Source organism: Crinia signifera, chromosome 1 (genome assembly GCF_055691185.1).
Source record: "Crinia signifera chromosome 1, ASM5569118v1, whole genome shotgun sequence".
NCBI lineage: Eukaryota > Metazoa > Chordata > Amphibia > Anura > Myobatrachidae > Crinia > Crinia signifera.
Window position 1 is genome coordinate 54,017,106 of NC_139217.1, and position 11,657 is coordinate 54,028,762.

Below are 11,657 nucleotides of genomic sequence, written 5' to 3' on the forward strand. Positions count from 1 at the left end.
CAGCAGCACACATGCCGTACGCAATCAATATACCAACAGTCAAAACACCGACAACCATTGGCTGTAAAAATACATTAAAAACCGCCGACATTCATTATGCCGGCATGGTCAATTGCCGACACTGTCAAAATGCCGACATTTAAAAATTAGTTTATCATGATTTCTCCTTTGAAAACAACTTGTGGGCATTGAGTTAGATCACAATAGTGCCTGAAGCATGGCGAGAACAGAGAGACATGCGATGGGACGTGGCACACTTATAACAGTGTCCATGCCGACATAGACACAAAAGGTGACTTTTTGACATGTTGACATTTTAATTGTCACCATTTTGACCATGTCGGGCTTTTGAATATGTCAGTATTTTGAATGTCGGCAAATCATACTGTAACCCGCACATGCATGTCAGCAGACCCTTTTCATTGGTATCTGGATGGCTCACGGACAATATCTAGGTTTGACAGTCAATAGGTCAACACCATACGGTCGACATGGTCAGAAGGTAGGCACAAGCAATAAACATGGAAAGGTCAACCTGAGTTTTTCATGATTTTTTTCATTGTTTGGACTTTTCCTGAAGCTGGCTGTACACTACGATTCACGTGCGATTTGGGCTCTTTTCATGCGATTGCATTAATCAATCACATGAAAAGCGCCCAAACAGCATGTGATTGGCTGCAGATGCGATGCGCGGTCTCAGCACATCGCGCCGGAGCCTGCACGCCGCACCGGCTGCAGAAGCGTTCTGTTGGATCGCACCCGAGCTGGGCCGGCTTGGCTCAGATCACATGATCTATATCGTATGTGAAAGGACCGCATACATTATATCGCATGTGATCCTGCCACCCGGGAAGGTCACACAATTGTATGGGGGCCTTCACTTTCCCATCCACGTGGACTCCAATTTGGAACGGTAACATTTTCCAAGAGCGGCAGTAGCAGAGCAAGGCACTTGGCCAGAATACTAGCAAGGCAGGGGCCACGGATCACTAATTGGGGGTCCATTTGCTCAGTTGTCGACAATGACACTAAAAAAACTCATGTTGAACTATTCACGTGTCTCTTGTCCGTGAGCTATACCACATCCATTCAAATTGGCTCCTGTCCCTGCATATTAGTATCTTTGGGTTATAAGTAGAGATGTGCAGGTTCGGCTTTATCCGGATCTCAAAATTGGATCTTATTGGCTATTGACTGTCACATGTTTTTGCTCCAAGACATGTGACAGCCAGATAGCCAGTAAGATCCTATTTTTTTCTCTAATTGCCCTGGCTACGTTATCAGCGTAGTCTGCCGCCGTGAAACTACACAAGTAACTACTGTACTGTTGCCGGGAACTGCATCTCTGTCCCCGGCGTCCCTGGCAAGCCTAGTCAGCGCCTCTCTCACACCGCCGGCACCAGCATGATCCCCTCTCTTTGGCGGAGAGGGGATCATGCTGGCACCGGCAGAGAGGCGCTCCATCTGTTTGACACGCAGGAGCATCTCAGACGCTCCAGCAATGACATGTTCCTGCGTCTGAGTAGTTATTGCGGCAGGGTACAGCAACCCTGCCGACAGGGTTAGGGGTTCTGTAGCGCCTTTTCAAACCCCCACTATCCACGGCAGCCCGACGCGTTACGCGTCCTCCCGACCTTTTCATACCCCCACTATCCACATCGGCGTGGAGTTGATTTTATATAGTGTGGCGAGCGGACGTGGACTACCTTACATGTAATCCACGTCTCCACGTGGCACTTGCTGCGCTCGCCACACTTCAGGCTCGGTGGCTTGCTGCGCTCGCCACACTATATAACCAACTCCACACTGATGTGGATAGTGGGGGTATGAAAAGGTCGGGTGGACACGTAACGTGTCCACGCACGGGGCTCGCTGCGCTCGCCACGCTTCGGGCTGCCGTGGATAGTGGGGGTTTGAAAAGGCGCTACAGAACCCCTAAACCTGTCGGCAGGGTTGCTGTACCCTGCTGTAATAGCTACTCAGACGCAGGAGCATGTCATTGCTGGAGCGTCTGAGATGCTCCTGCGTGTCAAACAGATGGAGCGCCTCTCCGCCGGCGCCAGCATGATCCCCCCTCCACCAAAGAGAGGGGATCATGCTGGCGCCGGCAGTGTGAGAGAGGCATTGACTAGGCTTGCCAGGGACGCCGGGGACAGAGATGCAGTTCCCGGCAACAGTACGGTAGTTACTTGTGTAGTTTCACGGCGCCAGCCTACACTGATAACGTAGCTTAGGCTGCTGCCATGAAACTACACAGGTAAGGTAGCCCTTTGGCTACACTGATAACGTAGCTTAGGCTGCCACCGTGAAACTACACAGGTAAGGTAGCCCTTGGGCTACGCTGATAATGTAGCTTAGGCTACCGCCATGAAACTACACAGGTAAGGTAGCCCTTGGGCTACACTGATAACGTAGCTTAGGCTGCCACCATGAAACTACACAGGTAAGGCAGCCGTTGGGCTACACTGATAACATAGCTTAGGCTGCCACCATAAAACTACACAAGTAAGGCAGCCGTTGGGCTACGCTGATAACGTAGCTTAGGCTGCCGCCATGAAACTACACAGGTAAGGTAGCCCTTGGGCTACACTTATAACGTAGCTTAGGCTGCCACCGTAAAACTACACAGGTAAGGTAGCCCTTGGGCTACACTGATAACGTAGCTTAGGCTGCCACCGTAAAACTACACAGGTAAGGCAGCCGTTGGGCTACGCTGATAACATAGCTTAGGCTGCCGCCATGAAACTACACAAGTAAGGTAGCCCTTGGGCTACACTGATAACGTAGCTTAGGCTGCCACCGTAAAACTACACAAGTAAGGCAGCCGTTGGGCTACGCTGATAACATAGCTTAGGCTGCCGCCGTGAAACGACACAAGTAAGGCAGCCGTTGGGCTACAGTAATAGCGTAGCTTCAAACGTAACGTAAGCTGCCACCGTGAAACTACACAAGTACCGTTTTTTCGAATGAACTCAATGATAATGTTTCATTTATACTACATTAAAAACAAATAACTATTGACAACAGTTATTCAGTATAACGCACCATAGCCGGGACTTGGCTCGGCGTGTGTCCCTGAATCACGCAGCCGGTGGATATTCAGAGCAAATTCTGGCACTCAGAACAAAGTAAAGCAAACAGGGAGCAGATCCGTCCCCACACATTAATCTCTCACAGCGCAACTTGCTAATGTTTTCTTTCTACAGTTACTCTTTAACTTTTCCATTTGCTTAAAGTAACACGTTACAAGACTGTTATAATAGTACAAGTATTCATTTTTTTTATGTTTTAATTTTATTGGAAGCAAATGTAGCATGTAATAACTAATGTTGTGGATGTAGGCTCTGCTTAGTACAGTCTAAGGCCCAGATTCTCTAAGCTTCAAAAGTGATAAAATAGAGAGTGATAAACAGCCAGCCAATCAGCTCCTGTCTGACATTTTTCAAACACAGTCTGTGACGTGGCAGGTAGGAGCTGATTGGCTGGCTGTTTATCACTCTCCATTTTATCACTTTTGAAGCTTAGAGAATCTGGCCCTAAAAGAGAAACAGACAACCTGATATACTTTGGGGGCAAATTGTGGGCGAAGGGGGCACATTGCCTATGCCGCATCATTTAAACACTGGCAACGTCAGACCGTTTTGCACTGGTGCCGGATGATGCTTCGATGTAGGGATTCCGGAGTCGGGATCCCAACTGACAGGAGCGATTTCCCTCATGGAAAGAGCAGCAAGGGGCGAGAGCAGCAAGCACTAAAGGGGCTCCAATCGTCCCCCTGTCGGACTACTGACAGTCGGGATTTTGATGTTGGCGAAACGACCGTCGGAATCGGATACCGTACCCGATTTGCACCCTTCTCCCTGACGATTCACACCTCTTTCGCTCAAAAGTGCTCGATACTCCATGAGGTAGGAAGCACTTTTGAGCAAGGTCCCGCTGCCATAAAGTGAGGTGGGTGTTGTGCGAATTCAGCCAGGCAAACAAGACGCCCGCAATTGAATTGCTCCATAACTCTCAATAATATGGCTGACAAGAACATTTAATCATTGAAAGAGACACTAACCTGTAAAATCATATGAGCAACAATGTAAAGCATTGGTACAAGCTATAACATATATAGAACACAGAACTAGACTATGAATAAACAGATAATGCAAATCTATCGCATTAACATAATCTGCATAATATATATGTACTGTATTAGTACATATCTCTACTATGTGATGGTTTCGGCTGGGTTCAGGACAATTCTCTTACCTTACTGGCCGGGTCTCTGCAGCAGATGTGCGGACGGCAACCCTCCCCAGCTCTGTGCTGTGTACAGGACTGTAGGACTGCCTTCTCCTACATGCCTTCCTGTCTGACCTCTTACCTTTCCTGTTGACTGAACTACCCAGAGCTCAGCTCGGACTCTCTGAACTAACAAAGAGTTGACCATTAACAATTGACTGTGACTTAACACAGATAAATAATCAATCTATGGAATTAAATACATTTTATTACCTTATACTATACCCCGTACACCGTATTGTGTGATTTGCACAGGTGCTTGTAGGCATATATGCACGGGACATAGCGAAAAAGCGGAGAGAGATAGCAGGCGAGATGTACTAAGCCTTGAAAAGTGATAAAATGGAGAGTGATAAACCACCAACCAATCAGCTACTACCTGTCATTTATCAAACCCAGCACGTGACATGGTAGTTACGTGCTGATTGACTGGTGGTTTATCGCTCTCCATTTTATCACTTTTCAAGCTTAGTACATCTGGCCCAAAGTATCAGCTAATCAGCTCCTAACTGCCATGTTACAGGCTGTGGGCTATAATCAATGAGTGATCAAACTTGCTGCGCATGATAAATGGTGCTCCAACCAATCAGCTCGAAACTGGCTGTGTTTGGAAAAGGACAGGAGCGCTGGATGGTTGGTACTTTAGAGGCCCGCCGCTAGAAATGTTGGGGCCCGGGACTGACCTTCAGTCCGGGCCCCCAGTGGCACAGAGCCCCCCTGCCCGCCCGCACTGATGTGCACCCCACTCCCATTACTTACCAGCATCCAGCAGCGGCGGCGCGGCATCTTTGTCTCCCTCCATCACGGTCCGGAGTGCACACTGCTCAATGCAGCGTGCAGAGCGCCGATCCCCTTTGTGTCCTAGGCTCGCTGCTCTGCATTGTGCATGCCTGGATGGTGTCTGCTGGGTTGGGGAGGCGGGGTGCGGGTGATCCGTGCCGCTGGGGGCAGCTGCCCGGGCCCCTCCAGAGGCCGGGGCCTGGGACAGCTGTACCCACGGCACCCCCCTGTCGGCGGCCCTGGTACTTTATCTCTCTCTCCACTTTGACTTTTTTACATCTGTTTCTAGGCCTCCAAAACTCCACACCATATGGTCTACTTTAACGTCTGAAATATTCCTCAATCTGGGGTGGCTACAGGGGCATCTCTAATAGCGGTGACTCCCGTTGCAACTTATTTCATTTCCACACGCCAGATGCACATGTTGTGAAAAGGGGGCATGGCCTCAAATGTAGACACAGCAGTGATGTTGGTTGCAGTGGGCTGTAAGCTAGGGATGGCCATCGACCATCAATGTTTAGAAATCAATGGTTTATGGCCGATGTCGAATAGTTTTGCCATCGATGGGGGAGAACCAGATGGTTTCCCACTATCGCTGACACTGAGCATAGCCCCGCCCCAACACCTGTGAAGCCCCACCCCCCGTATTTTGAATCAAATAAAATGGATGACCATCGATAGGTACAAACATCGATGGTCACCCATTGATTAGTAATACACCATCGATAGCCAGTTGCACTTTTACCATCGATGGAAACCATCGATGGTAAAGGCAACGATGGCTATCCCTACTGTAAGCCGCAGGATGTTTGCCATTCTACTGACAATTGGGGGTGGAGTGTGGATCGTTGCACAAAATGGCTGGTGATACCTCCATTTTCTGAAAGCGCCGATACCAGTGTCTTCATCCTCCACCGCAGATTCAATGTCCCAAGCAAACGGTTGAGATTAGTTTTTCACAATTTTTTAAAAATTTTTGGACTTTTTTAATACGTTACCATCCACGTGGGAACCATTGGGAACAGTACAGTGTGCCGAGCACTGCACTATCGGAGTGAGGCACCAATCCTGCGAGTTAAGCGCTACACTAATTGGGATCCCATGTCAATAGGTGTTGACATTCACACAAAAACTGTGAAAAACTCCTGTCTACTTCCATGTGTTAACCTTTTGTGTGTCGACTTTCTGACCCAGTCGATCTATTGCATGGCGGCCTTCTATTGTCGAACTATTGACTGCCTGACTAGACACAGTAGACCTTTCAATCCACCCGCCGCCTCTGCGGCTTAGATGTGCTGGACATTCTGAGTCATTTTAGGGTTGCACAGAGTCCGATGCTGCGACCGATGGGCACGATGTTGATCCGATGCTCCATCTTCAGGCGCAGGCAGTGGATCAGAGAAGTTGGCAGGGATGTCTCTACACAAGACGCTGCTTGCGGCTATTTAATATTCTCATCCATCCGCTGCATACAAAGACACACAGGGCCTTATTCTGGTTGAATCGGACACATGCGTATTTCGGACAGGCACTGAGTGTTCTTAGCCCCGCCTACCGTACGGATCGCTCAAGCCGTCCGAATTCGGTAAGACACCAAGCGAATGGACCGCGAGTGGATGTTTCATTTGAACATCTCCCCCATCTGTGGGAAACTCCCCCATTCTCCGATGGTCGCCGACCATCGAATGATGGACCGAGAGGTCAGGCAGCAACGAGTGTTACAGACCACATGCGCAAACACAAAACATCGGCCGGCTGTCCGCACACACAGCCATCCGACTCAATCAGAATAAGGGCCACAGAGAGGTGACATTTGCATCCACGTCTGAATTGTAAATCATCATAACTATATTTCAAGTGTGTGTGTACTGAGACATGAGATTTGTAAAACATAATTAAATCTTCTAATCCTATTTGTAAAGACAAGTAAATTAAATATTATATTACATTTACCATGTCCTTACATCACCTGCGTCTGTGCTTGCATTAAGGTAACCTAGCCTTATATCCTGTGCAAGAATAATAACAAGTAGTAGTTTATTGACTGTGGGTGCTCCTGTTGCTGGCGTCTAGAATGATTTCCATCGATGATGCCATTGATGTTAGAATACAGTGGCGTATTTATAATGGGTACAGTGCGTGTGCTGTACACGGGCCCCCGAGTCTCAGGGGGGCCACACCGCACACACTACACCCACATCGATGGTAAGTATTCAACATTGGTAATAAACCATTGATGATTTTAAATCATTGATGGTCAATGGCCATCCCCAGTTGTGCTGCACTGCTGCCGGCCAAGAGGAGGGCTGTACATGGGCCTCCTCCTCTCTTAAAACACCCCCCTGCTACCATTCATGGCATGAAACCGTCAATGGACGTTTCTGCATTGCAGCCAGTGGACCAATCAGGGAATGGGGGTGGGGTAAGCTCTGTTCTCCCTGTACCAGCTATAAAGAAGGGGGATACAGGACTTTTACCATCAATGGTGGAGAACCAGCAGATTTTCTCCATCAAGCCCATTGACTATTGGGTCAAATCATCAATAGTAGTTCATTGTGGCGTAGGGAGGTATCTTGCTTTCAGGTGCTGCAGGAGAAGCAGGTAAAGGCTGTCTCCACAGTGATGTATCTATCTTTGTCCAGATACTCAAAGGCTACATAAGTCCCAGATGGGGACTATGTACTGCAGTGACCATTATAGGAACTAGTCATGTTTCAGAGGCTGATAATTCCTTTAGCTCCATTGCAGTTTGACCCTGACTGTTATCTGCCCAGATCTTGACTCTGGAATGCTCTTCTGGATTTCAGCTTTGGTTTTTCCTGTTCCCATGCATTACTGAACTTGACATGACCCTGACCTTGATTTAGATTCTAAATGAATGCTGCATAACCCACATAATTGTACAATTCTGTCACTCATGTTTACCTGGGATGGGGGCGGGGCTTTCTCCTGTAGACATGCTACACGCAGACACTGGTGTGTGCAAATCCAGCACGTGTAGGAGGACCAGTATGGGCTGGTTATTAGCCTATTTCAATGCGGAGGGCTGGGGGTCTCAGGATGTGTGACCGCTCTCTGGGTATGGGAGGAAATGCACCAGGTTCCCATATGACAAAATCACCCAATCAGCAGCATAACAGAAATGCATTTACCACGTGGCTAGAAATAGCTCATTTATGCAAACTCATGAGTTCTTATCAGTCATCACTATTCCGCAGAACCTGATCATCCAGACATTGTTCTCAAAGCCCCAAACTCAGCAAACAACACACGTGGTTCCTGAGAGAGATATTCTGTCCTGGAAATGTCTTGGTTCTTTCATAAACAGGAAAGGAAGTCACCTCTGTAACATTCCTCTGCTGATACAGTACCTCCATCCGTAATGTGCGGATATCTGTCAGCATGGCCAGCAGTGGACGTTCATTTACCCTAGAAGCAATCTTCTGGACCCATTTCCCTTTGATACTGCCTTGAAAAACCCGGGTCTTGAATATGAACGTGCATCAACCCGGGTATTTACTCACATGAACGTGCATCAACCCTGGTATTTACTCACATGAACATGCATCCACCCGGTTATTTACTCACATGAATGTGCATCAACCCGGGTATTTACTTACTTACATGAACGTGCATCAGCCCAGGTATTTACTCGCATGAACGTGCATAATCCTGGGTATTTACTCACATGAACGTGCATCAGCCCGGGTATTTACTCACATGAACGTGCATCAACCCGGGTATTTACTCACATGAACGTGCATAATCCTGGGTATTTACTCACATGAACGTGCATCAGCCCGGGTATTTACTCACATGAACGTGCATCAACCTGGCTATTTACTCACATGAACGTGCATCAACCCGGGTATTTACGCACATGAACAAGCATTATCCCGGGTAATTACACACATGAACGTGCATAAGCCCAGGCATTTACACACATAAATGTGCATCAGCCCGGGTATTTACTCACATGAACGTGCATCAACCCAGGTATTTACTCACATGAACGTGCATCAACCCGGTTATTTACTCACATGAACATGAATCAACCTGGGTATTTACTCACGTGAACGTGCATCAGCCTGGGTATTTACTCACATGAACGTGCATCAGCCTGGGTATTTACTCATGTGAACGTGCATCAGCCCGGGTATTTACTCACATGAACGTGCATCAGCCCGGGTATTTACTCATGTGAGCGTGCATCAGCCTGGGTATTTACTCACGTGAACGTGCATCAGCCCGGGTATTTACTCACATGAACGTGTATCAACCCAGGTATTTACTCACATGAACATGCATCCACCCGGTTATTTACTCACATGAATGTGCATCAACCCGGGTTTTTACTCACATGAACATGAATCAACCTGGGTATTTACTCACGTGAAGGTGCATCAGCCTGGGTATTTACTCACATGAACGTGCATCAGCCCGGGTATTTAATCATGTGAACGTGCATCAGCCCGGGTATTTACTCACATGAACGTGCATCAGCCCGGGTATTTACTCATGTGAGCGTGCATCAGCCCGGGTATTTACTCACGTGAACGTGCATCAACCTGGGTATTTACTCAGTGGAAAATGTTGCAAAAAAATGCCCCAGGTTCAGTTAGTTGGGAAACTAACCCACGTAGTGAGCAGGGCTGGAGGTTGTGGGACATGGCACATGGTAAAGGTGTGTACGGGAGGCTGGTGGCATCCCAGTAGCTTTCAGAGTGGGCAACTTAGGGGGGGCATGGGTTAATGTAACCGAGGCCACACCCTTGGATTCCCAACCTGCCAGTTTTCCTGTGCTTGGAGATGATGTCTTCGCCAAGCCCAGGCCAAGAGTCACTATACCCATGTGCAGTATAAAAGTCGCCAACTCTAATGTAGGGTACACACCAGGACGACCCGCTCACGATGCACATCGTGAGCGGGTCGTCAGTGTCTCGTCCGACCCGCTCACGGTGACGCGGGGGGGCACGACCCGCTCACGATGTGCACTGCGAGCGGGTCCGATCCAATGGCAACCCGCACCCGGCTGTATGGTCGTCATTGAGATCCTACCTGCAGCAGGTAGGATCTCAATAACGACCGACCGACCCGCGGGACCGCGCATCGGATCGGTATCGGTCCACACCAGGTCAGAAAAGGGCCCAATCAGCACACAATCTACATCCAATTGATCGGAATTGGATCTAGATTGTGGGGATCGGGCCCTAGTCGTCCTGGTGTGTACCCAGCATAAGAGGTGAGTCCCTGGTCTTATCCAGGTTGGCACAGTGTTCCAAAATCTGAGTCAGACCCAGGACTTTAGTGGAAAAGTGATATAGGGTTATATTTATACATTTTTAGGTCCTAGAACCGATAATTATAACTTGTTATCACCTGCAGGGACTAAGGCTCTAAGGAGCCCATTCCTGTGGTGTGTTAGAAGTGAAGGGATCCTACAGATGCGGAAGGTAAAGCCCATAGGCTACCAGCATATGCCATTTGGAGATGGAGCTACACTAGCTATCCGATCCCAGAATGCATTCAGGAGATACTGTAAATTTGTTTTAGTAAGTAGGCCCTTACTCTTGCTAATTACAGTAGTAGGGAGGGAAAATTGTTAAATGAAGGTGAGAAAAAAATATTTGTATGTTCCTCATAAAGTAACAAATGATAATCCTTAATGGGTGAATCCAGGATCTCCACATAGGCAGTTATGATACTACCTTTTTTGAACAATTGTACACTCATAACTCAGGGCCCAGAACAATGGTACACTGACACATCGGGACCCAGAACAATGGTACACTGACACTTGGGTCATAGTTGCCGACTTTTAGGCTGCCCTCTCCAGGAGAGGGCAGCCAGCTCTGTGAAGTAGGGGGCGGGACTATCTATGGGAGGCAAAGGGGGCAGTTCGGGGGCGGAGCCATGTAAACAATGCTCTATTGGTAGTTCAGGCATTGCACGGGCTAAAATGCTGCGATCACATCATTTAACCCGCGGACCCCCCCGCCAAGGGGCGGTTTGCGGGAGGTGGACAGCAATGCGGGAGGGTTGCCCCCCTTTCTGGGGGGCCGGGAGGGGGACCCGATTTCCAACAGTACACTGACACATGAGGTCCCAGAACAATGGTACACACTGACACTATGGGTATTGGAACAATACTGATGCCTGATGCCCAGTGTAAAAATCATTTGTTCGTGAGCCTATTACGAAGGGTATTGCATACCTCCCAACTGTGCCGGTTACCGAGGGAATGACCCGGTATTTGGGGACATTCCTGCGGCCCATCCGGGACCGGCAGTGTCCTGCGGCGGGGGGAGCAGTTGGGAGTGAGTAGAGGATGACAGCGCCGAAAATGGGGGGGGCGTGACCTTGTGGGAGCCTTGTGATTTAAGACCACACCTCCTTTAGCTAGGCCACACCCACCACCATCCCTCCTACGGCTGCCGCAAAGTTGGGAGGTATGGGTATCGGACACTGGAAAGGTGGGCAAATAGGAGCAGCACAGATGGTGTAATGGTTAGCATTACTGCCTCACAGCGCTGAGGTCATGGGTTCTATTCCCACCATGTGAAGTTTGCGGAGTTTGTATATTCTCC

The 11,657-nt window shown here is 48.6% G+C and overlaps 1 protein-coding gene across 3 annotated transcripts in view; it reads right to left on the reverse strand.

Moving 5' to 3' along the window:
• SH3TC1 (SH3 domain and tetratricopeptide repeats 1) overlaps positions 1-4,368 on the reverse strand; it is a 59,472-nt gene extending 55,104 nt beyond the window's left edge. For 2 of the 3 annotated variants that reach the window (XM_083153150.1, XM_083152972.1), the window contains exon 1: positions 4,258-4,368. The gene's annotated coding sequence lies outside the window, so the exon portion shown is untranslated. The remainder of the gene's footprint in view (positions 1-4,257) is intronic. The other variant, XM_083153058.1, reaches the window with a different exon arrangement.
• Positions 4,369-11,657: the final 7,289 nt, after the last annotated feature.